This window comes from Perca fluviatilis, chromosome 24 (genome assembly GCF_010015445.1).
Source record: "Perca fluviatilis chromosome 24, GENO_Pfluv_1.0, whole genome shotgun sequence".
Lineage (NCBI taxonomy): Eukaryota > Metazoa > Chordata > Actinopteri > Perciformes > Percidae > Perca > Perca fluviatilis.
In genome coordinates, this window is record NC_053135.1 from 21730108 (window position 1) to 21757401 (window position 27294).

General features: G+C 40.9%; 1 pseudogene; it reads right to left on the reverse strand.

Annotated features, from left to right (window-relative positions):
• LOC120554646 overlaps nucleotides 1-27294 on the reverse strand; it is an 89529-nt pseudogene that overhangs the window by 3949 nt on the left and 58286 nt on the right.

Sequence of the window (27294 nt, forward strand, 5' to 3'; positions counted from 1 at the left end):
TTAAAATCAACAAATAATCATGATTATTAATCGTGATCTCAATATTGATCAAAATAATCGTGATTATTATTTTGGCCATAATCGTGCAGCCCTACGCTACCAAGCCACGGCCAAGCGATGTGCGACGTGTAGTTACGTTTTTCGAGAGGTGCACGTCTGCTACGCCGTCGATTTTAGGCACGACCATAAAACGGCCTTTAGTGTCCTGCAGGAACTTCTTCATCTTCACAGGGGCAACAACAGGCCTGATGCCTGGCTGACAACCAAACTACCCAAACAAAACCCACCACCAACTAATAACTACACAACTAAATGAACACATTCAAACCCCAAATAAACAGAAACAATCAAACAAAGATAGAAAGTCACACGCTCCTTAGACTCATTCCGTACCAACATTCATGCATTCGCTCAGACAGATAGGGAGGGAAAGAGAGGGAAAGAGAGGGAAAGAGAGGGAAAGGGAAAGAGAGAGAGTTTATCTATGGCAGTGGAGGGCCATGTATTTTACACCTGGGCCTTCAGTACTATCCTCCAGTTATTAAATCACCTTTGAATAACCTCACCATGACACTAGGACATTACCGTGTGGAATAACGTGATTTAACACCTAGAGACACCTAATACACTACTGCAGAGACATGAACACACGCTGATTGAAGACATCTTTTTCACGCAGTATGACAGGATTCTGGATCAAATATAGTCAAAATTAAAGGAATTACCAAAGAAACCAAAACAAACCCACAACAACATATTTACTCATACGGTGACCACAAAGAAATCAAAAACACAAATAACACAATCAGAGATCAACAGGCCTCCCCACAAATTCCAGCCAAGCAGCGGAGGCTTAACACACAAAGGCACAGCGGCCACTGACACTGCTCAAATCTTTAACACCTAAAGCAAGCAGTAATAGATATAAAATAATTTCACTAAACTGCTGAAAAATCCATTAAACGTACCAAAAGCTGCTCATCGTGTGAAGAAAAAGTACATCCACCTTTCTTTCATTAACTTCACATCTAAAAATGTAAACAAACTTGCAGTGTATGTTATTTATGAAATACATATGGAATTGAGATACATATATATGTGTTTATTTTAGAAATGAATATATAGGCCTTTAATTATAAAAACATAATTTTCTGATTGTGACAATCTCTTGGCCAGCAGAGAAGGCCTTGCTGGCCCTGAAGGCCCACCTCTGATCTACAGATCAAGTCATAACAATTAATATTCTGATTAATAGTGGATGGCTTGTGGGTCAAATAATGAGGACAATATAACTGAACATAGCAGAGAGCAGAACAGACTATGTGTGCATTTACACATTGTTATCATTAGATGAGTGTTACATAGAAAGAAATGTGCAAACAGGATGCCACAGTATCATTTACAGAGACCCAACAACTATCCCAAGAGCAAGCATTTGGTGCAACACTGGACCTTTCTCTGTAGAGAAACATCTACATTACATCACTCTCACACACATATATATTGTGTTTGCACCGCTGGAACTAGGAAAGAGCGTTTTGAGGGACTTTTTGAACTTAGAGTCGGTACTCTCCCAGCAAAAGAGGAATTTTGTACAATAATTGGTCCAGGCATCAGTGTACGTCTATGTTTTATCACATGAGCCACGCAGCACCGGCAACTGACATTTTAAACAGCTTGCTAACTAGTCTGCCGAAAGAGTAGATTAATGCTTCATCCACACACTCTTCTCACAGTGTAGAAAGCACATTGCTTTGAGCTAAGCTAGGCTAAAGATGTCCTGGACCTTTCTCTGTCAAGTTGAAACAGATTTGATCCCGGAAAAGAGGAAAAACCACGGACAGTTCCTTCAACATAAGGAGATGTGTCCAAACTACATCAATTATTAACAAATGGGAGTTATCATGTTAGTTCCTAGAGATGTTCATCAGTGTTTGTACCTGAGAGTGTCCAGTCTCCAGAGAGGATCCTTCAGTCCCGCTGAGAGTAGCTTCACTCCTGAGTCTCCTGGATGATTGTAGCTCAGGTCCAACTCTCTTGGATGGGAGGGGTTGGAGCTCAGAGCTGAGACCAGAGAAGAACAGCCTTCCTCTGAGATCAGACAGCCTGACAGACTGCAAATACACAGACCAACACACAGGAACCCCCTGTCAACATGTGGAGCCATGTGTTTATTTTACGTTTGTTTGTTGTCCAGGTACATTTTGGTCCAGATTTAGAATACATCTTTAAAATCATCTGTGGTATTTAATTATTTAAAAACAAAAGTAAACAATGAAAAATCCTCATGGAAAGTAACTCTGAGTCTAATAACTACTGCCAAAGTTCATCAGATCAGCAGACACAAAGCTAGATGTCAGCTGTTTTATCAACTAAAGCTAATCAGATTTTAAATGTTCATCAGTTGAATGTGTTAATGAATCCTGACCTGAGAGTCTCTAGTGTGCAGTGTGGAATCTTCAGGCCAACAGAGATCAGCTTCCCTCCTGAATCCTGCAGGTTATTGTTACTCAGGTCCAGCTCTCTCAGACTAGAGGACTGGGAGCTGAGAACTGAGGACAGAGCTTCACAGCTTCTCTCTGACAGATTACAGCCACTCAGTCTGGAGAGACAACAGGAAGGAAACAAGTTATTCATATTTAACTCCTGTTGAAAGATAGCAGAGTATCCCCACTTAAAGAGCTTTGTTGGAGGGACGGTAATGAAGAAGACAGACAACATTTAGGTTGAAATTATAAGTCTGGACTTTTGGTGATAGAGAATAAAAACAATCGATTTTCTAAAAAAGTTGGAAACATGACAACTAATTTTGACTGAATGAGGAGTAAAAAGACATCCAGTATTCAAATTCACATAAGATGAAGAAAAAAAAAAATTAGGTTCTCAATCTCAGCCATAGTTCATACTTCAGCTTTACGACATATTATAAAGAAGAACAAAATGCTTTGGAAACAAAGATTTCCAAATTGTTACATTTTAAAACCTGACATAAAAAGGGTGTTTTACATTTGATAAAGTTTGAAGTTTAGAGAAATATCACATAAGAAGACAAATAATGACTGTGTGTATGAAATCCCTTCTCGGCATGTTTAAATATCTGCTGATCTATTCTAAACAAGTTGGAAACATGATAATTAATCATGACTGAATTAAACAATATTACACAAGAGGGTTTGATTTAACATCATTATTTAAGATTTATTTAGATTAGGACAATGCACATTAATCAACATTTCTGTAAATGCACCAATGTTAGCCTGTCAGCTAATTTTCAACTGTAGTCCTAGTTATCTAGCATGCATGTCTTTATGGTGGGAGGAAACCGGAGCACCCGGAGGAAACCCACACAAACACGGTGAGAACATGCAAACTCCACACAGAAAGGCCCGGAATGACCTGGATTTGAACCCAAAACCTTTCTTGCTGTGGTGCAGAAGTGCTAACCACTGAGCCACCGCGCTGCCTTTGGCACGACAGTGATGTACCTAGGACCGAGGAGAAGGCGCCGAGGTTCGTAAGCATGACTGAAGTGATAATATAACATTAAATCAAACCCTCTCATGTAATGAAGCGATTATAAAACAATGATTTCCAACTAAATAAAAGTTATAATCAAACTGTATTCATATTGTTTGGCAATTCACTTTTAAAATAAAGAACAGCAACAGAGACGATTTGTAGTCTCTCCCTGTTTAACATTAGTCAGCCAGTCATTTTAAGCTAACGTTAGCTTTGTATCGGTAGAGATGGTGGAATTTTCCAAAACGTAATAACTACAGCACATATAAACACCAACTGCTTGGCTAACTTAATCTGGTTTTAACTAAGATATCTACTGAAAAAAATATTTTCATGGATAGATTTAGCTACTATACGTCCTCAAAGTTCATTATTGATGTCAGTGGAACAGCTGATGTGATCCAAACAGCTGATGTGATCCAAACAGCTGATGTGATCCAAACAGCTAATCTGATCCAAACAGTTGATGTGATCCAAACAGCTGATGTGATCCAAACAGCTGATGTGATCCAAACTATTCCAGTAAGAGTTAACTATAGAGTGTTGTGAAAATGTTGTTTCATCCAATGAATCACTTCTCATCCTCTTCCAACCATTCATTAAAACTAAGTCCTCCATACAAATCAAAATTAACAAAACAATCCATTGTATCAATATTGTAGGCTGATATTACTGTTTTTTTTTATTCAGCCCTGGAAGTTACAATGTTGCCATGGAAATGGCAGAGTAATATTTTATGTGATGCCCCAGGTGTGCTCAAATGGCTCTGTGTGCTGTTGTGCTGATTTGAGTATGTTCTAAATGTCTAGTCGACCAATCAGATTGTCTGGTCGGATCTACTTGTTGTATAATCAGGAATAAACAAACGTCCAGTAATCAAAGTCACTGGATATTAAAATACAAATTGTTTCTGGATCTCAGCCACAGTTCATATTTTATTCTTTATGAAGTGATTCTAAATCAGAATAAATTACTTTGAAAACATTCACTTTTTTTGAATGTTTCCAAAGTATTTTTCAATACTGTGTTTTCAAAGATTATTGACCTGACCTGAGAGTCTCCAGTTTGCAGTGTGGACTCTTCAGTCCAACAGAGATCAGCTTCCCTCCTGAATCCTGCAGGTTGGTGTTACTCAGGTCCAGCTCTTTCAGACTAGAGGACTGGGAGCTGAGAACTGAGGACAGAGCTTCACAGCTTCTCTCTGACAGGTCACAGCCACTCAGTCTGGAGAGAGAACAGGAAGGAAACAAGTTATTTATATTTATCTCCTGTTGAAAGATAGAGTATTTATTGATGAATAAATCCCACTTACAGAGCTTTGTTGGAGGGACAGTAATGAAGAAGACAGATAACATTTGGGTTGAAATGTTAAGTCTGGACTTTTGGTGATAGAGAATAAAAACAATCGATTTTCTAAAAAAGTTGGAAACATGACAACTAATTTTGACTGAATGAGGAGTAAAAAGATATCCAGAATTCAAATTCACATAAGATGAAAAAAAATTAGGTTCTCAATCTCAGCCATAGTTCATACTTCAGCTTTACGACATATTATAAAGAAGAACAAAATGCTTTGGAAACAAAGATTTCCAAATTGTTATATTTTAAATCCTGACATGAAAAGGGTGGTTTACATTTGATAAAGTTTGAAGTTTAGAGAAATATCACATAAGAAGACAAATAATGACTGTGTGTATGAAATCCCTTCTCGGCATGTTTAAATATCTGCTGCTCTATTCTAAACAAGTTGGAAACATGATAATTAATCATGACTGAATTAAACAATATTACACAAGAGGGTTTGATTTAACATCATTATTTAAGATTTATTTAGATTAGGACAATGCACATTAATCAACATTTCTCTAAATGCGCCAATGTTAGCCAGTCGACTAATTTTCAACTGTAGTCCTAGTAATCTAGCATGCATGTCTTTATGGTGGGAGGAAACCGGAGCACCTGGAGGAAACCCACACAAACACGGGGAGAACATGCAAACTCCACACAGAAAGGCCCGGAATGACCTGGATTTGAACCCAGAACCTTTCTTGCTGTAGTGCAGAAGTGCTAACCACTGAGCCACCGGGCTGCCTTTGGCACGACAGTGTTGGGCGGTATCCAGATTTTCATACCGTCAAACCTCCTCCCTATTTTACCGCGGTATACGGTATTACCATGACTAATTAAAAATTATGACGTAAGGCTCAGACAGCGCATCAAACTGTTGGCTTGTGCACCGTTCAGAAACTTAATATCAAACACTAACACTGAAACAATAATAACATAACAACAACTTACAAAAAACGACTTTCTCCTCCACTGTAACGCAATGACAACCACACATAATTACATACATTATATTTTGTGGAGTGCAAGCGGGGCAGACGTGGGCTGGGGGGGGGCAGAAGCGTGGACAAACTGCTGCCGGCAGAGGAAAATCCCGTCTGCCTCCACAGCCAGCGCCGATAGTCTCTGGAAGAAGAGAGGGGGAGCGGGCCAGTGCGGTGCGCACAGGTGCTGGAAGGTGCCGCAAGAAAATGTGGGCGAAGAGGAATGAGGGATCGCCGCGCCCAGCACAGCCAGCATTTTCACCATTAACTCGGACGGCTTGCTGTCGCCAAGGCCGTTCAGGGACAGCAGGCGCTCTGCGTTCTCCAGCTCCGACCCCTCAAAGAGCTCCAACAGGAATGTTTTGAGTGCGACGTACTTAGCCGGAGGAGCCTCTAACAGCGCCATATAGCCTTGGCTGTTGTTGAGGTATCTAAGGCCGATACAACGTGGAAATACTTTGTAACGTCCTATGATATTCCTCTCAGCTGGAACTGGGCCTCGATGCTGAAACCATGGAGGTGGGTTGTGCTGCTAAAAGTCCGGTAACTTGATGGTGGCCGGCGGCCGCGTAGATGGCGACGACATTAGCCGCGCCGCTAGCAGCAGCCGGCGCCACCGCAGCAATGTTCAACATTTTCACCTCCGTCGTTGTTTGACATAATTCAGCCCCAGATCTCGTATATCATAACACCTCTCCCTTAAAGGTACAGTACCTTGATAAATGTCTCTTTGTCTTACTTGTGGGTCACCACAATTTCATATTTAATCCTTGTCTCCTATATAAGTGTGTTGCATTTTGTTTAATGACGGTATTGAAACTGATACCGTTGCTATTTTTAGACCCCCGTGGTATACCGTAATACCGTATTACAGCCCAACCATAGAAGGCGCCGAGGTTCATAAGCATGACTGAAGTGATAATGACATTAAATCAAACCCTCTCATGTAATAAAGCGATAATGCAACAATGGTTTCCAGCTAAATAAAAGTTATAATCAAAATCTTATTCATATTGTTAGGCAATTCACTCTTAAAATAAAGAACAGCAACAGAGACGATTTGTAGTCCCTCCCTGTTAAACGCTAGCTTAAAATGACTAGCTGACTAACGTTAGCTTTGTAACGGTAGAGACTGTGGAATTTTCCAAAACGTAATAACTACTGCACATATAAACACCAACTGCTTGGCTAACTTAATCTGGTTTTAACTAAGATATCTACTGAAAAAAAATATTTTCATGGATAGATCCAAACTATTCCAGTAAAAATTAACTATAGAGTGTTGTAAAAATGTTGTTTCATCCAATGAATCACTTCTCATCCTCTTCCAACCATTCATAAAAACTAAGCCCTCCATATAAATCAAAATCAATCAGACCAATCAGATTGTCTGGTCGGATCTACTTGTTGTATAATCAGGAATAAACAAACGTCCAGTAATCAAAGTCACTGATATTAAAATACAAATGATTTCTCTCTCTCTCTCTCTCTCTCTCTCTCTCTCTCTCTCTCTATATATATATTAGGGCCGGGACTCAATTAAAAAAATTAATCTAATTAATTACAGGCTTTGTAATTAATTAATCGAAATTAATCGCATTTTAATTGCATAAATATTTGACCTGAGAACAGTGAGAAGTAATTATTTTCACATGGATTTTTAGTATACCATTGAATGACTGAATACATAAGCTTAAGCAACAAAATATTGTTTATTTTTGTTCAACCAAGTCCAGCAGATTTTTGCCATTAAGTGTAGCAATAGCATATTTAGAAATATAGTACATTTCAAAAATTCAGGTAGCCTATAGGTAGGTAGACCTTCTTTAGTAAAACACAATACTTTCAAGTCCATTCAGACTTAGTTACCCTGGTCCTTAAACCAGTCATCTGGTGGAGTGTAGGTCGGGTGTGTGGATCCTTGTACTCGGAGTTGGGCTAACGTCCACGTTAGCTGCTAAATGGCTCGATGTGCTCCGGTGATGTGCGAATTCCTTGTTGCATAGCTTGCACACAACCATGCTCTCTTATCGACGCTTCGATCCGTTCGTTTTTTATAACAAAATGTCCCATCCGCGGGGCCAACCAAAGCGGTCTCGTCAGCTTCTTCGTTCATGTTCACTGTGGTTTGTTGTTGTCTGAAGTCATTGTCGCTAGTTGGTGCTCCAGTAGAATCGGTCCAAAAAAAAAAAAAAAAAAAAAAAGATATAAAAATTATTTTTTTGTGTAATTAATTAACATTAAAGTCTGTAATTAATTTAATCTTAATAGCAACGCAGTCCCGACATATATATATATATATATATATATATATATATATATATATATATATATATATATATATATATATAAATTTCATTCTTTATGAAGTGATTCTAAATCAGAATAAATTACTTTGAAAACATTCACTTTTTTAATGTTTCCAAAGTATTTTTCAATACTGTGTTTTCAAAGATTATTGACCTGACCTGAGAGTCTCCAGTGTGCAGTGTGGACTCTTTAGTCCATCAGAGATCAGCTTCCCTCCTGAATCCTGCAGGTTGTTGTTACTCAGGTCCAGCTCTCTCAGACTAGAGGACTGGGAGCTGAGAACTGAGGACAGAGCTTCACAGCTTCTCTCTGACAGATTACAGCCACTCAGTCTGGAGAGACAACAGGAAGGAAACAAGTTATTTATATTTATCTCCTGTTGAAAGATAGAGTATTTATCGATGAATAAAGCCCACTTACAGAGCTTTGTAGGAGGGGCGGTAATGAAGAAGACAGATAATTGTGTTTCAACGTTAAGTCTGGACTTTTGGTGACAGAGAATATAAAATACATTTTCTAAACAAGTTGGAAACATGATAACTCATTTTGACTATATGAGGAGTAAAAAGACATCCAGTATTCAAATTCACATGAGATTTAAAAAATATAAAATAGGTTCTCAATCCCAGCCATAGTTTATACTTAGGGTATAGGGTTTGATTTAACGTCATTATTGGCACGACAGTGATGCGGCTAGGACCGAGACGCTGGGCCCGAGGTTCCTAAGCATGACTGAAGTGATCATATGACATTAAATCAAACAATCTTTTGTAATAAAGCGATTATACAACAACGGTTACCAACTAAATAAAAGTTATAAGCAAACTGTATTCACATTATCGGGCAATTCACTGTCAAAAAAAAGAAAAGCAAAAGAGATGATTTGTAGTCCCTCCCTGTTAAACATTAGTCAGCCAGTCATCTTAAGCTAACATTAGCTTTGTAACGGTAGAGATCGTGGAATTTTCCAAAACGTATTAACTACCGCACATATAAACACCAAACTGCTTGGCTAATTTAATGTGGTTATAACTAAAATATCTCCTGAAAAGAATATTTTTTTCATGGATGGATTTACCTATTTTATGTCCGTGGACTTCATTATTGAGTGTCAGTGACACAGCTGATGTGATCCAATCAGCTGATGTGATCAAACAGCTGATGTGATCAAACAGCTGATGTGATCCAAACAGCTGATGTGATCCAAACAACTGATATTGGAGCCATTATAGAACTTTGTTTTGTTTATATACCATGTTGGTGATGCCAATTAATCTGCAGTTTTACGTTTGAGCATGGGTGGAGCATTGCCTTTGGGAAGGCATACAGGTCATTAACAGCTAGGGATACACAGGTGTGTGGCTAGGGGGAAAAGCATACAGCTTTTCACCATGTCAGGTTTGATTTGTGTGCAAAAGAAAATTAATGGAACTAAACCAGAAATGAAATGGACTGTATTGCTTGTGCTACAGTGAGATGGCCGTCAGGAAAATAAATGGTTTACAACACTGAAATACAGAAAGATTGTGGACATTAATTGACCAAGCAAGTTCTTTCCTGGTCCCACCTCATTGGCCTAATGTAGGAGTTGGTAAAAGAATCCGTAAACTGATGTGATCCAACAGCTGATTTATTTGAGCGGTATCGATGCTAGCCTACATAACCTTATCCCTCCTCATACATGCTCTATACATACTAGCAGATTATTTATGTCACATTATGTTTCTTTTTTGCAAATGGCATTTTTCTTTAAAACATTGGTACTGTGGAGTATTTTAGTAAACACTGTATAGTAGAGGTGTTGAAATTAATAAATCGATGCATCTGGATTTGGACATTGACGATGCTGCATCGAAGCAGTGGCCGACCATAATCGATTATAACGCAATGATGACGCTCGTTAATTTTCCAGCCGCGGCATAAACATTCAAATGAAAAAAAATAACATTCTCAGTCGCCTAACCCGTTTCTCTCACACACACACACACACACACAAAACGGCTGAGCGGAGACACGGGAGAGTGGAGAGAATCACAAATCGAGAAGAGGAAAAAACACTGAGAAACATCGAGAGACACTAGCAGCTAACGGACTAGCTAAAGTTGGAGCTAACGGACTAGCTAAAGTTGGAGCTAACGGACTAGCTAAAGTTGGAGCTAACGGACTAGCTAAAGTTGGAGCTAACGGACTAGCTAAAGTTGGAGCTAACGGACTAGCTAAAGTTGGAGCTAACGGACTAGCTAAAGTTGGAGCTAACGGACTAGCTAAAGTTGGAGCTAACAGACTAGCTAAAGTTGGAGCTAACAGACTAGCTAAAGTTGGAGCTAACAGACTAGCTATAGTTGGAGCTATAGCTAGTCTGGAGAGTTGTTGATTCGGAGGATGCTGATTTTGGACCGGGAGAGGACGACAGCGTGCTTCCCTGCTCAAGAGGACTTGGTGACTGGTTTTCCACCATCAGGCCCGCAACTTTTTTTTCCCCTCTTGGCGTGTGTGTGTGTGTGTGTCTGTGTGTGTGTGTGTGTGTGTGTGTGTGTGTGTGTGTGTGTGTGTGTGTGTGTGTGTGTGGAGTGAGTGAGTGAGTGAGTGAGTGTTGAGTGTGAGTGTGTGTGTGTGAGAATGTGTGTGTTTGGTAACACAGTGGTTAAGTTATTTATTACAAGATATTCATATTTAACTTCTGTTGAAAGATATCAGAGTATTTATTGATGAATAAATCCCACTTACAGAGCTTTGTTGGAGGCTTTGACCACTGGCAGCAGCCTCAGAAGAGCCTCCTCTGAAGCCCTGAAACAGTATTTCTTCAGGTCAAACATGTCCAGACCTTCTTCTGATGACAGTAAGATGAAGACCAGAGCTGACCACTGAGCAGGAGACAGTTTATATATGGAGCGACGTCCTGATCTCATGTACTGTTGGATCTCCTCCACTAGAGAACGATCATTCAGTTCATTCAGACAGTGGAACAGATTGATACTTCTCTCTGCAGACTGATTCCTATTGATCTTCTTCTTGATGTACTCCACTGTTTCCTGATTGGTCGGTGAGCTTCTTCCTGTCTGTGTCAGCAGACCTCGTAAGAGATTCTGATTGGTCTGCAGTGAAAGACCCAGGAGGAAACGGAGGAACAAGTCCAGATGTCCATTTGGACTCTGTAAGGCCTCGTCCACAGCACTCTGGTAGAACTGTGTTGATGTTGTTTGTTCTTCTGACAGCAGGTTGACTCCAGAGTTGCTGAATGTCAGATGGACATGAAGAGCAGCCAGAAACTCCTGAACACTCAGATGGACGAAGCTGAACACCATGTCCTGGTACAGTCCTCTCTCCTCTTTAAAGATCTGTGTGAACACTCCTGAGTACACAGAGGCTGCTCTGATATCGATGCCACACTCTGTCAGGTCTGATTCATAGAAGATCAGGTTGCCTTCCTGCAGCTGCTCAAAAGCCAGTTTTCCCAGAGACACGATCATCTCCCTGCTCTTTTTATTCCAGTGTGGATCTGTCTCAGCTCCTCCATCATACTCGATGTTCTTCACTTTGGACTGAACCACCAGGAAGTGGATGTACATCTCAGTCAGGGTCTTGGGCAACTCTCCTCCCTCTTTGGTCTTCAACATGTCCTCCAGAACTGTAGCAGTGATCCAGCAGAAGATTGGGATGTGGCACATGATGTGGAGGCTTCGTGATGTCTTGATGTGGGAGATTATTCTGTTGGCCTGCTCCACATCTCTGAATCTCTTCCTGAAGTACTCCTCCTTCTGTGGGTCAGTGAACCCTCTGATCTCTGTCACCATGTCAACACATCCAGGAGGGATCTGATTGGCTGCTGCAGGTCGTGTGGTTATCCAGAGGTGAGCAGAGGGAAGCAGTTTCCCCCTGATGAGGTTTGTCAGCAGCACACCCACTGAGGTGGACTCTGTAACATCAGTCAGGATCTCAGTGTTGATGAAGTCCAGAGGAAGTCGACACTCATCCAGACCGTCAAAGATGAACACAACCGGGAACTCTTCAAACCTGCAGATTCCTGCTTCTTTGGTTTCACTGAAGAACAAATGAACAAGTTCCACCAAGCTGTACTTTCTCTCTTTCAGCACATTCAGCTCTCTGAAGGTGAATGGAAATGTGAACTGGATGTCCTGGTTGGCTTTGTCTTCAGCCCAATCCAGAGTGAACTTCTGTGTTAAGACTGTTTTACCGATGCCAGCCACTCCCATTGTCAGCACTCTTCTGATTGGTTCATCACTTCCAGGTGGGGCTTTAAAGATGTCTTCTCGTCTGATTGTTATTTCTGGTCTGTCTGGTTTCCTGGATGCTGTTTCAATCTGTCTGACCTCATGTTCAGTATTGACCTCTGCAGTCCCTCCCTTTGTGATGTAGATCTCTGTGAACATCTGATTCAGAACGGTTTGGTTTCCTGCTTTAGCAATCCCCTCAAACACACACTGGAACGGCTTATGTAACTTGGATTTGACTTTTCGCTGGCACGCAGCAAGAATCTCTGAATGAATAAAACAATGAAATCAGTGAGGGTTTGGTCTGGTGACTGAGAGTGTGCACATTTCTGTATTCATAAAACCTATTCAGCCCATTTGAGGACGAGGTCCTGAATATGTTAACTATTGTAAAATGACTTGGTATTCCTCAAAAACAACTGATATGTTGGTTGTCTCAGTCATACATCTATGAACTCTTCATTGTCCAAATAAACCAGAAGGTATATGACTTAATTACAGAGGAAATTAATATTGTTGAAGACTGTGATATATAAGTTTGATCTTTGTTACATCCATTTTTTGTATTCATGATTATGACTTACCTGCAGGTTCATAACTGATGTTTGATAAATTCTTCTCTAGATCATTTTGATCGATCTTCACTAAAACTAATCTGGTCACTTTAATAGTGTTTATACTGTAGGTCTGGAACATCATGTCCACTGTGTTCACCCGGTTTACATTCTCCAGTTTACTCTTTGGGATTGCTGCAAAGTCTTTTAGGACTCCCTGCAGGTACCACTTAAATTTTTCAAAGTCCTCAGCTCCCAAGTCTTCTAAAGTTCTTAAGACAACTTCTTTAGGCGTCTCCATCTTTTGTCCCTGCAAAGATCCAAAACATACCCAAAAGTACAGTGTCACTTAAGATGATTTGTTTTTTTTTGGGAGTATAAAAATACTCAGATTATCAAAACATACCAGTTTTGTAAATTATGTTATGATGACATTTGTGTAAACAATTCAATATTCATTCATGGATAATTATATAATGGTAATTAATAAACCAAAAGTAAAGATTCTACATTAACTCTATTAGACTTCAGGGTTTCATCTGATACAGTGGATCACTGTATCGTACTTGAGAGGCTCAGGCAGTGGATGGAAATGTTTGGATCAGCTCTGGAGTGGTTTTCTTCTTACCTTTCAGACAGGAGTTTTTCAGGTATTGTCCATTACTACGCTCCATCATTTAAATCTATGTCTCAAGGTTCTGTCCTGAGTCCGATGCTGTTTGCTTTATACATTCAGCTCTGGTTTCTCTTGGTCAAATAATAAGTCATTTAAAAGATATCTCCACAGAATCAGAATTGACTTTAGTGTCATTGTAAGGAGATTGAACAAAATTGTGTGCTACTCTATGGTGCAACATAAAAAGCATAACAATGACAATCCTCTGGTCTATAAAGTGCACCAGATGATTGTGAACAAGATAGATGTAAAAGTAGTTGTTGTACATGAACAGACCTTACATATGGAGTCCTGAGCAGACTTCTGAGCTCTCATGGTCTACTCTGTGGAGGAATCAGGAAGAATTACCTCACATTATGCAATGGTGAAGTCCCTTCAGTTGGCCTCAAAAAGATTTACTGCCCCAGATGAAGGAGTTCAAGTATCTCAGGTTTCCTCCTGTTCATTATGTACATCCTTCCTCTGGGAGAAATCCACCATCATGGCCTCTGTATCCACTGCTAGGCAGACAACACTCAACTCTATCTCTCCTCCAAAAACTACAGCCACCCACTCCACTATCACTACCTGTCTTGCAGACATTTAAACATGGATGCAACACAACTTCCTCAAACACAACTGCAATTAATCTGAAATCTTGATCATTGGTCCAAACTACTCGCTCCACCAAGACCTCAACATCAACGGCTCCATCGTCACCCTTTACCCAGGTCCACGACTTTGGAATCACCCTCGACCCCACCCTATTGTTCCTACCCCAAGTTAAACAGGTTACAAAATCTGCAATTTTACACCTCAATAACATTGACCGCCTCCAGCTGTCCCTGCCTAGCTTAGTTGACACCAGACCCTTCTCAGTTGTAACGGCTGTGACACATATAGCCGACGGGCGACCGTTGACAGAAGACCCCGTCAATATGATCAGTCGCGTCCCCGAGGTCCAAAAAAATGCCACAGAACACACCAAAAAAACGAGAGGAGACGAGACGTAATACATCTCTATAATAGCAGGCGGTGCTAATCTGTAATGTTGCCCAAGAAATTTAAACCGGCAGCTGATTGGACGAACGCATCACATGGGTTTGTTTTCTACAGATGTTCACAGCCAGACTGTAATGGCGGCCGTTCAGAATACGATCTCATATTGGACTAAAATAGTTCACTGAAACATGTTTCTGAAAACATTTTAAGCGAGAAATAGGCCATGCAGTTCCTGAATCTGTCTTCATTTCAGCTCAACAAAGGTCAGTTTAAAAGATTTTCATCAGATTTTGAGAGACTCTAGTCTCCTCATTCCGCTCGTCATTTCCGGGTGAGCCCCAACTGCCCTGCCTCCAACTGAACATGTCAGGTCGGCCAAAATGAACGCCAACAGTCCCCCAGACGGACGACGGCACGGGACACATCGAACAGATCTGAGTCACTGACCTCGCCAGACTGTCCCACGGCCGATAATCGGCCCTGTGTGTCCCGGGCCTAACTGAGAAGGGTCTGGGAAAGGTTTATTTGCAGCTTATTTCCAAAGGGGCGTTGCCAACGGACGCCGCTCAAAGGCCTCTGGGCTGGATAGTCCTTCAACCAATCAGACCAACCACCCGGGTGACATAGCAGCGACAGCGGCATCAACGGGTTGCTGCGCTTCGGTGGCCGCCATGTTGAATGTAAACAAGAAGCTGCTCACCGTCACTGTGCTATTGTCATAGTGTAAAGTCCGCCTTGATGGTTGTGATTGGTGCCTTGATTTGGAAAAATTGGAAATGGGCTTGAATGGGCTCTTGGCCCGACTGACTTGCAGAGCAAATCTCAAATTTGCCAGAAGTTCGTCAGGGCTTTCCCAGGCTTGTCCCTGTTCTCGGTATCTACCGAAACACTTATCCATGCCCTCATGACCTCCAGACGCGTCTACTGCAATAGCATCCTCTATGGTAAACCCAACAAGATCCTCAACAAACTCCAATATGTCCAAAATGTTGCCACCCGCATGCTCACTAGCACCTGCCGCAAAGACCACATCACCACTGACCAAGTGCCAAACCTGGAGAGCAGGTCTTTGCAGCTGCTGCCCCTTCCCTCTGTCACACCATCACCAACCACATCCATAAGCCTTCTTTGGAGGTTTCTGGGAACAACAAGAGATTATATCTCTCTATCTCTGTGTAGTAGTCATTCTTCTACATACAGTATGGAATATGTAACAGAGTGGAGGCAAAGTGTCTTCACTGAGAGAACTAAGTTAACATTGTAACTGGATGTCTTCTCTTGGTTTGTTTGAACAAACTTAGTGTGAACACAAACCAAGTGAATATTGGGCCGAACCAAATCTAAAACAACAGAAAATATTGTCTGATGAGAACAACTGAATATTAGAACAAAAGTACATGGCAGAATGTTGCTCTAAAACTGAGCTACAACACACTAACAACCATTTCACAGCCGCAGATCTGTGGATATCTGCCAATGAGACACTAAGAAATAACAAAAGGAGACATATAAGCAGGAATGTCTGTAGTAATAGTACAGTGTAGTGTATTAATATCATACATACAGCAACTTACAGTTTCTTCAAACAGTCCAAAGAGTTGATGAAGAAGAGTTGATGAAGAAGAACTCAGGTGAGTTGTTTCCCGATGAGTCACAGCTCCACCTGTCAGGAAGCAGACTTTCACAATAAGAGCTTTGTTTCTTCTCCCTGTGTAACTGTAGTTGTTGTTGTCATTGTGTATTTAATCCTCCCTTCACCTGTGAATGCAACACCAGGGACGTTCTACATGTCTATGGAGGTTAATAGTGCTTTTCATTGATTGGCCACGGTAAGAAAAACATAAATTTCTGCAACACACACAGACAGACAGACACACACACATACACACCTGTAACCTCAAGCATGCAGCGGAGCAACATAATGAACGCAGTAAAAATCCACCTACGGTCCCACTACAGACCGTAAAGAAAGATGGGTTCAGAGCAATGATTCAAACACTGGATTTAAGATGTCTTGCCTCGCCAAAATACTTCCACCAAACCACTAATGTTATTCAAACACAGGAGCAAGCTGACAGCCGAGCTACGCCCACTTTTCTACAACAACCTAAAGCTAACGTTACCTGTGGTCAAGGTTGTGTTTAAACAGCAATCTTACAACTCTTTTGTTTTGAAAAGGAAGCATGTTAAAGTTGTTGGTATGTGTATTTATTTAAGTTTATTTTATTACTTTGTATTTTGCACAATAAAAAAATTGTTTAGATTCTGTAACTGTTTCATGCATTCTCCTCCTAGTAATCAAACCTATTAGTAAACATGACATTGAAACGTTTCTTTTTATATTCTGACAGTAAAATAATCCGTTATAAACCTATATAAAGACAAATTTTTGGTTATATCGCCCAGCACTACCTGACACACACACGTACACACACACACACACACACGTGTACACACACACACACACACACACACACACACACACACACACACACACACACACACACACACACACACACAGGGGTGGCAGTAACTCAGTAGGGAGTTGGGTTGGGAACCGGTGGGTTGCAGGTTCAAGTCCCCATACGGACCAAAAGTATGGTGGTGGACTGGAAGCTGGAGAGGTGCCAGTTCACCTCCTGGGCACTGCCAAGGCACCGAACCCCAAACTGCTCGGGGCACCTTTCCATGGGCAGCCCCCCCACTCTGACATCTCTCCATTAGTGCATGTAGAGGTACCGAGCATGTGTGTGTAATTCAGGTCTGTATGTAATGTGTATAATAACAACAGAGTGAAAACATTGTAATTTCCCTTGCAGGATTAATAATGTATACATGATTATTACTCACACACACACACACACACACACACACACACACACACACACACACACACACACACACACACTGTAGTGCTGTGCAATTAATCACATTTTTAATTGGAAATGTATCTGTTCAGTACTTTCCACACTAATGTCACTCACAGCTCCTCCTGTTTGTTTCTAAATATCTGCCTCATGCAAACAGTCTCCTCTCAGACTTCTAGTCACACAGTTACATAGTTATTATAAAAAATTAAAGTCATAGCAACACTTTCATCATGTTCAACTTTCTCTGAAACAAAACGTAATTTAAACAGTGCCAGATGATGTTGAAAGGGTTTAAATTAAAGTATATCTTAAAGTAACACTCCCAGATAGCCACACAACATGGCGGCAGATCTTTGTTGAGTTGGTTTCTCTGCAGCTTTCTGCTCTTAAACTAAACTAACCACAGCTGGAGTTCACCAGTCAAACGTTAAAGAAATTAGAGTTAAAATACCTTCAGCTGGAGCTCCACACGGAGAGAAAAAACTGTGTCACAAACTCTGAGAGGAGAAAGTAAACTTTGAACAGGAAACAAGAGGAAACGCCCAGAGAGGCAGAAATGTCTGACACAGGTGAGCTGTTTCCTGGAATGAGTCCCAGCTCCACCTGTCAGGAAGCAGACAGGAAGGGCTGCAACAGGAGCAGATTTTCACAATAAAAGTACATTTGGACTAATGGAGCCAAGACTGAGAATCAATCTCACTTCTCTGTCCTGTCAGTGGTTGTTCTAGGTTTTGTGGAAGACTGAGGTGAAGATATTTGATCAGAGGGAGTTTAGGGTTCATCCTCCAAGAAAAGGTTACATTAATCTATAAAAACTATGGCCCACAACATCTGGGCCCACATGTTGGCCTTCCTCAGGTGTATCTGATCGCAGTGACCCATGACCCTTATCTGTTTTCATCAAGTCACATGGTCAGAGGTCATGTCATATGGGAAAATGAACATACATTGAAATACTATTCAGATTGGGCAATTAAGATGACAAAGTAATGTATTTTAATAATTACTTTCCAATGAATACACATAGTTGTTTCAGACTAACAGACTCTCATAAATACAATTCAGATTCATAGCACAACTATTTAAGATGGCTACACATTTATCATAAGGTGACATGAAAACATTATGACACAATGTTTACAAAATAGATCAAAAACACGTCAAGTAGACAAAAACCTGGTCTCACCGCACACTAAAGACACATGAAGTGTCTGAGATTAACTTTATAGTGACTAAGATAGTTACAGTTTGGTGTAAATCACTAGTTGTGGTCTGTGACCATTTCTTATGTTTCTATTACAACCCTCCCTCCCCCCCCAACCCGGGGTCTCCCCTCCCTCCCCCTTACACCCCTCTAATGGAGACACACAGGAACAACAGACACTGTCAGGACACTACGCCCTCTAATGGAGACACACAGGAACAACAGACACTGTCAGGACACTACGCCCTCTACTGGAGACACACAGGAACAACAGACACTGTCAGGATACTACACCCTCTACTGGAGACACACAGGAACTACAGACACTGTCAGGACACTAGCCGCTTTCTACTGGAGACACACAGGAACAACAGACACTGTCAGGACACTACACCCTCTACTGGGACACACAGGAACAACAGACACTGTCAGGACACTACACCCTCTACTGGAGACACACAGGAACAACAGACACTGTCAGGACACTACACCCTCTACTGGAGACACACAGGAACAACAGACACGTAGATGTGTATAGAAAGTCTGGTGTGTGTATATAAAGTCTTGTGTGTGTATATAAAGTCTTCTGTGTATATATATAAAGTCTTGTGTGTGTATATAATGTCTTGTGTGTGTATATAAAGTATTGTGTGTGTATATAAAGTCTTGTGTGTGTATAAAGTCTTGTGTGTGTATATAAAGTCTTGTATGTTTGTATAAAGTCTTGTGTGTGTGTGTATATATAAAGTCTTGTGTGTGTATATAAAGTCTTGTGTGTGTCTATATAAAGTCTTGTGTGTGTCTATATAAAGTCTTGTGTGTGTCTATATAAAGTCTTGTGTTGTGTATATAAAGTCTTGTATGTTTGTATAAAGTCTTGTGTGTGTGTGTATATATAAAGTCTTGTGTGTGTCTATATAAAGTCTTGTGTGTGTATAAAGTCTTGTGTATGTATATAAAGTCTTGTGTGTGTATATAAAGTCTTGGTGGTGTGTGTAAAGTCTTGTGTGTGTCTATATAAAGTCTTGTGTATATATATAAAGTCTTGTGTGTGTATATAATGTCTTTGTGTGTGTATATAAAGTATTGTGTGTGTATATAAAGTCTTGTGTGTATATAAAGTCTTGTGTGTGTATAAAGTCTTGTGTGTGTATATAAAGTCTTGTATGTTTGTATAAAGTCTTGTGTGTGTGTGTGTATATATAAAGTCTTGTGTGTGTATATAAAGTCTTGTGTGTGTCTATATAAAGTCTTGTGTGTGTATATAAAGTCTTGTGTGTGTATATATCAAGTCTTGTGTGTGTCTATATAAAGTCTTGTGTGTGTATAAAGTCTTGTGTGTGTATATATAAAGTCTTGTGTGTGTATATAAAGTCTTGTGTGTGTCTATATAAAGTCTTGTGTGTGTATATAAAGTCTTGTGTGTGTATATAAAGTCTTGTGTGTGTCTATATAAAGTCTTGTGTGTGTGTGTATATAAAGTCTTGTGTGTGTCTATATAAAGTCTTGTGTGTGTATAAAGTCTTGTGTATGTATATAAAGTCTTGTGTGTATATTAAAGTCTTGTGTGTGTATATAAAGTCTTGTGTGTGTCTATATAAAGTCTTGTGTGTGTATAAAGTCTTGTGTGTGTTATATAAAGTCTTGTGTGTGTATATAAAGTCTTGTGTGTGTCTATATAAAGTCTTGTGTGTGTGTGTGTATATAAAGTCTTGTGTGTGTCTATATAAAGTCTTGTGTGTATATAAAGTCTTGTGTGTGTATATAAAGTCTTGTGTGTGTATATAAAGTCTTGTGTGTGTATATAAAGTCTTCTGTGTATATATATAAAGTCTTGTGTGTGTATATAAAGTCTTGTGTGTGTATATACATTCTTGTGTGTGTGTACATGAAGTCCTGTGTGTGTGTCTATAAAGTCTCTGTGTGTATATATAAAGTCTTGTGTGTGTATATAAAGTCTTGTGTGTGTATATAAAGTCTTGTGTGTGTGTGTACATGAAGTCTTTTGTGTGTGTTTGTGTGTGTGTGTGTGTATATAAAGTCTTGTGTGTGTATATAAAGTCTTGTGTGTGTATATAAAGTCTTGTGCGTGTATATATAAGTCTTGTGTGTGTATATAAAGTCTTGTGTGTGTGTGTATATAAAGTCTTGTGTGTATATATAAAGTCTTGTGTGTGTGTGTATATAAAGTCTTGTGTGTGTATATAAAGTCTTGTGTGTGTATAAAGTCTTGTGTGTGTATATAAAGTCTTGTGTGTGTATATAAAGTCTTGTGTGTGTATATAACACACACACCCTACTAACTGTTCTCTACACTCAGAGTTCAACTTTGCACACTGCTCCAACAGTCTAAAGGAGTTTGCACACCGCTCCAACAAACTCCAACATTCTAAAGGAGTTTGCACACCGCTCCAACAAACTCCAACAGTCTAAAGGAGTTTGCACACCGCTCAACAAAACTCCAACAGTCTAAAGGAGTTTGCACACCGCCTCAACAAACTCCAACAGTCTAAAGGAGTTTGCACACCGCTCCCAACAAACTCCAAAATTCTAAAGGAGTTTGCAACACCCCAACAAAAACTCCAACATTCTAAAGAGAGTTTGCACACCGTTTCCAACAAACTCCAACATTCTAAAGGGATTTTGCACACCGATCCAACAAACTCCAACATTCTAAAGTTGTCAGTTGGTCTTTAGAATGTTCATAAACCAACTGCCAGTCCACACTGCCCAGACAACAACAGACCAGACTGACTTTGGTCCCTATAGTCCTACCTTTATTATTGTTGGAGTTCTGGTTAAATATAACATGGATGAAGTGGAGACCTTGTTGAGTGTGGCCAGAGTAGTTCTGGTCTACCTGGCCTGTAAAGCTGATAGCCGTGTACAGGAGAGACGGCAACCAAGACGAGCCAGGAGGAGACTGTGGTGTAAACCTTGGATATTGTGAAATGTAAAACAGGGTGTCTATCCTAACTTGTGTCAAAAACTTCACTCAGATGATACTCCAGCTTTTTTGCGAATTTTGCCAGTTTTGCTCCTTATTACTCATTATGGTTACTCCACTAATTGCCAGAAAAAAACACCCGTTTAGAGACAGCATTTCAAGCTGTTAAAATGTTGTTAATTGTTGGAAAATGGGCTCCATTGGTCCGACATTCTCCAACTCCATCAGACCAGACTGGACATGTCCAACTCTACCAACTCCACGAGACCAGACTGGACATGTCAAACTCTACCAACTCCACCAGGCCAGACTGGACATGTCCAACTCTACCAACTCCACCAGACCAGACTGGACATGTCCAACTCTACCAACTCCACCAGACCAGACTGGACATGTCCAACTCTACCAACTCCACGAGACCAGACTGGACATGTCAGACTCTACCAACTCCACCAGACCAGACTGGACATGTCAAACTCTACCAACTGCACCAGACCAGACTGGACATGTCAAACTCTACCAACTCCACCAGACCAGACTGGACATGTCCAACTCTACCAACTCCACCAGACCAGACTGGACATGTCCAACTCTACCAACTCCACCAGACCAGACTGGACATGTCAGACTCTACCAACTCCACCAGACCAGACTGGACATGTCAAACTCTACCAACTCCACCAGACCAGACTGGACATGTCCAACTCTACCAACTCCACCAGACCAGACTGGACATGTCAGACTCTACCAACTCCACCAGACCAGACTGGACATGTCAAACTCTACCAACTCCACCAGACCAGACTGGACATGTCCAACTCTACCAACTCCACCAGACCAGACTGGACATGTCAGACTCTACCAACTCCACCAGACCAGACTGGACATGTCCAACTATAACAAACATGTCAAACTCCACACTGACCCAACTGTTGGAGTTTATGGTGTTTGTTAGCATTTGTTGGAGCAGTGTGCAAGCTCCTTAAAGCGCGAAATTTTGCCAGTTTTGCTCCTTATTACTCATTATGGTTACTCCACTAATTGCCAGAAAAAACACCCGTTTAGAGACAGCATTTCAAGCTGTTAAAATGTTGTTAATTGTTGGAAAATGGGCTCCATTGGTCCGACATTCTCCAACTCCATCAGACCAGACTGGACATGTCCAACTCTACCAACTCCACCAGACCAGACTGGACATGTCAGACTCTACCAACTCCACCAGACCAGACTGGACATGTCAAACTCTACCAACTCCACCAGACCAGACTGGACATGTCCAACTCTACCAACTCCACCAGACCAGACTGGACATGTCAGACTCTACCAACTCCACCAGACCAGACTGGACATGTCAAACTCTACCAACTGCACCAGACCAGACTGGACATGTCAAACTCTACCAACTCCACCGAGGCCAGACTGGACATGTCCAACTCTACCAACTCCACCAGACCAGACTGGACATGTCCAACTCTACCAACTCCACCACACCAGACTGGACATGTCAGACTCTACCAACTCCACCAGACCAGACTGGACATGTCCAACTCTACCAACTCCACCAGACCAGACTGGACATGTCCAACTCTACCAACTCCACCAGACCAGACTGGACATGTCCAACTCTACCAACTCCACCAGACCAGACTGGACATGTCAGACTCTACCAACTCCACCAGACCAGACTGGACATGTCCAACTATAACAAACATGTCAAACTCCACACTGACCCAACTGTTGGTGTTTGTTGGAGCAGTGTGCAAGCTCCTTAAGAGCAGCATCTGTTTCTAACATCACTTAACATCTGGGAACATAGGAAGACCTGGCTAAAAACTTTGAGTCTGTAGTTTGAGTCTCCTACCGGTCTCTGCTCTGAGCTTTGTGTCGTACTTTTTCCTCCGTTTTCCTTCCTCCTCTTCTTCCTCCTCTTCTTCACTGGACAGAACGACTGCAGAAGGAAAGAGGAAAAGAGGATCAGAATAACAACCAGCCGACTGATAATCAGCGAGGTAAGGTAGCAGTTTGTTCTCTTTAAAAGTTAAGGATGGATCCAGCACCTCCTGTGTCACTATCAAAAATTAATCGCCTAAATTAAAAAAATAAATGACTGTTAGTGTCGTGTTCAATGTTGTTATCTGTCTTGTTAGTCTTTATTCCCCATTGAAGTTCCACTAAAATCGTGTAATCCTGCAAATTGTGTTAGCATTTCCATTTTCGATGCGTTTTGAGGTGAATTTTCAGGGTAAGACCTTATGGTGCGTTCTATTATTTATCCGTGTCGGAGTTCCGATTAGGAAAACAGACGTTGCCTAGCAACAAGCACCAACACGCCACCTTTCCTCGGATTTTCGAGCTCGGACCTCGGACAACCATGAGGACGCCGAGCGAGAATATATATATATATGGATTCCAAGATGGCAGCGCCCTGTGTGACCTGTGAGTATGAATTGTCATTGTTTTTGGACCTCTTTGGCTGTTTAAATGAAGACTTTAAATCAGAGAGAGTTGATATATGATCTCAACGCTAGATGGGAGAAATTCTTACACAACAACAAGCACATCAAGATGTAATGGTGTGTGTGTGTGTGTGTGTGTGTGTGTGTCTCCTGCCTGTGTGTGTGTGTGTGTGTCTCTGCCTCTGTGTGTGTGTGTGTGTCTCTGCCGTGTGTGTGTGTGTGTCTCTGTGTGTGTGTTTCTGTCTGTTTTGTGACTGTGTATTTCTCTGCGTGTTTGTGTGTGTGTCTGTGTTTGTGTGTCTCTCTGCCTCTGTGTGTGTGTCTCTGTGTGTGTGTGTGTTGTGTGTGTGTATGTGTGTGACTCTGTGCGTTTCTCTGCGTGTGTGTGTGTTTCTGTCTGTGTTTGTGTGACTCTGTGTGTTTCTCTGCATGTGTGTGTTTCTGTGTGTCTGTTTGTGTGTGTGTCTCTGTGTGTGTTAGTCTGTGTTTGTCTGTGTGTGTGTCTTTGTGTGTGTATGTCTGTGTGTGTGTCTCTGTGTGTGTTTGTGTGACTCTGTGTGTTTCTCTGCATGTGTGTGTGTTTCTGTGTTTCTGTTTGTGTGTGTGTCTCTGTGTGTGTTAGTCTGTGTTTGTCTGTGTGTGTGTCTTTGTGTGTGTATGTCTTGTGTGTGTGTCTCTGTGTGTGTTTGTGTGACTCTGTGTGTTTCTCTGTGTGTGTGTGTGTCTGTCTCTATCTGTGTCGTGTGTCTCTGTGTGTGTTGTGTCTGTGTCGCTCCATAACGATGCTCACTCATTATTACTGCCGATACCTTACTGCGTCCCTTATCACTGCCTGTTGGTTTGGGAATCGGTCTTGTTGCGAGTGCTATATTGAATGAAGCCTTGATTGCTAACGCATGGTACGCGTTGCTAACTCAGCGAGCACCTACCATAGCAACAGCTTTCCTGGTGGCGTCCGTGTTTTTTCTCTGACTTGGACTCGTGCGCAGCACTGTGGAAGTGACCCGCCAAGACTTTCCTCTGGAACAACTGTAACATACTTATTAGGAACAAATCCTTATTTTTTCCTAAATGGTTCCAAAGAGATTTAAATCAAATTCTATATCTTTTCGATGAATCTGGTGATATGCTAGCCTATGAACAGTTTATGAATGTACACAATTTTCCAATTCCTTTACACATGAACTGGAGCATCGAGAATATTGTTTGTGTACACAGAGTTTATCAGAGACTTTTTGACTGGCGAGATGGTAGCGACTGAATTGTCGCCTTTATGGAATATATTTTGAAACTGTTTGACTTTTTTCTTTTTTATCCCAAAGTCCACAGAAGCAGCCCGGTTGGTACCTTAACTTCATCAGAGCCTGCTGGAAATGATGATTGCATTTCATTGGACAATTTTGTTATGTCAATAAAGCTGAACCTTGACCCTTTTAGCAGAAACATTAGAGTTGTGTTGTGTCTCACTTTACTCTGATGGAGACGACGGTTTGTTTTCTGACAGCTGGAAAAAGGAAATAAAGCTTGGCTGTTTGATTCCAGTAAATCACCAACATGGAGATTTATCTTCCAACACAAGAGTCTGTAATGGGAAAATTACATTTAAGCATAATATCCTTATATTTTGATGTTTTATTTGTACTTTAATTCTCTCACAAAAGCTGAAAGAGTTTATCTCATTCCCACATGTAGATTTTGATTCTAACTTTGTGAGACGTCCAGTCTGGAACATTCTGTTTTGTCTGAACAGATAGGGGCTACAAGGTCACCCTAAAACTATCTCTAGTTTTCTCATGCCAGTTAAGATGTAACTGGGTGGATGACAGTCGTACAGGGAGGAGGAGGTTAGATGGCTCCGAGATGTCTCTTGTGTATTTCTTTATTGTCTTCATGTGTATCAGATTGCATGTAAAAATTGTAGCGTCATACACAGCGAAGCGTGTGTGCTGTCACTCTGAAGAAGCATATAAGCCTAATGTTCATGTTCACTCATTTGAGGAACTGACTCCACACTGGGCCGGCGCCTTTGGGAAATCATGTTGCTCCTATTTGCAAATATATATTTTTAATAAAATACAAAAACCCAACTTGGTTTTAGTATCAGTCTGTCTTATTTGTTTTGGTTTACTAAAACTCTGAAAACTTCTCCCCTGCTGCAAAGGAAACTTCCACTACAAGTCATTCCACACTGTCAGGAAATAAGTGAAGTAGAAACATTATATTTAACATTACAGACGAAAAACTAACCCTGAAGAGACCAAAGACTAACGTGTTGTTAAAGTATCAAACAGCAACTTACAGTTTCTTCAAACAGTCCAAAGAGTTCAAAAGTGGCGAAGAATTGGCGGGCCAATCTCCGCCTGGAGAGAAATGTCTGACACAGGTGAGCTGATCCCTGGAATGAGTCCCAGCTCCACCTGTCAGGAAGCAGACAGGAAGTGCTGCAACAGGAGCAGATTTTCACAATAAATGGACATTTGGACCACTGTGTCGATGCTCCATTACCAACTGAAAGATTTAATAACTGAAGAAACTGACTTCTCATTACACAAGCTGAACATGTTTCCTAAAATATGAAATCCATCCATTTCCCCCTCTGTCTTCTTTCCTCACTGATACCAACAGTGAAGTCTTCAACACAAAAAAATATTAATGTGGAAATGAATCCGACCTCCAACAGTAGTAACAGTAAAAGTACAAATAGCACAGTGTGAAGTTACAGCAGCTGGCTGAGCAGATAACTAACATGTAGAGAAAACAGACAGACTCTCTGCTCCCTGAACTCAACACAATATGAAATTGAAAAGTGAAAGACTTACGTGACTGGACTCGCTCTGGTGGAGGGTTTCTCACGCTGCAGCTGGACCTGGAAGACCTCTGGGACACCGAGACGTCTTATCGTGTGTAAAAGTTAAAAAGAAAGACCACAAACAAACAGTCTCATAGTAATTTTATGCTTTTATTGTGAAAGCAGACAGAACTTTACTAGGTCGCACGATATGAGGAAAATATGCAATAATGTTGAATATCACGATAACGATATTACTTGCAATGAATAAACAGATATTAAAGTTTTCACCGTTCTGCTGCTTTCCGTTATTCTGCCAAAATACAACTGCTTGTTGAATTTAAAAATAGGGGAAATAATTTTCTTTCTTACATTCTTTTATTGGACACTGAATTGGATATAAAAGGCAACATAAAAAACAACAATG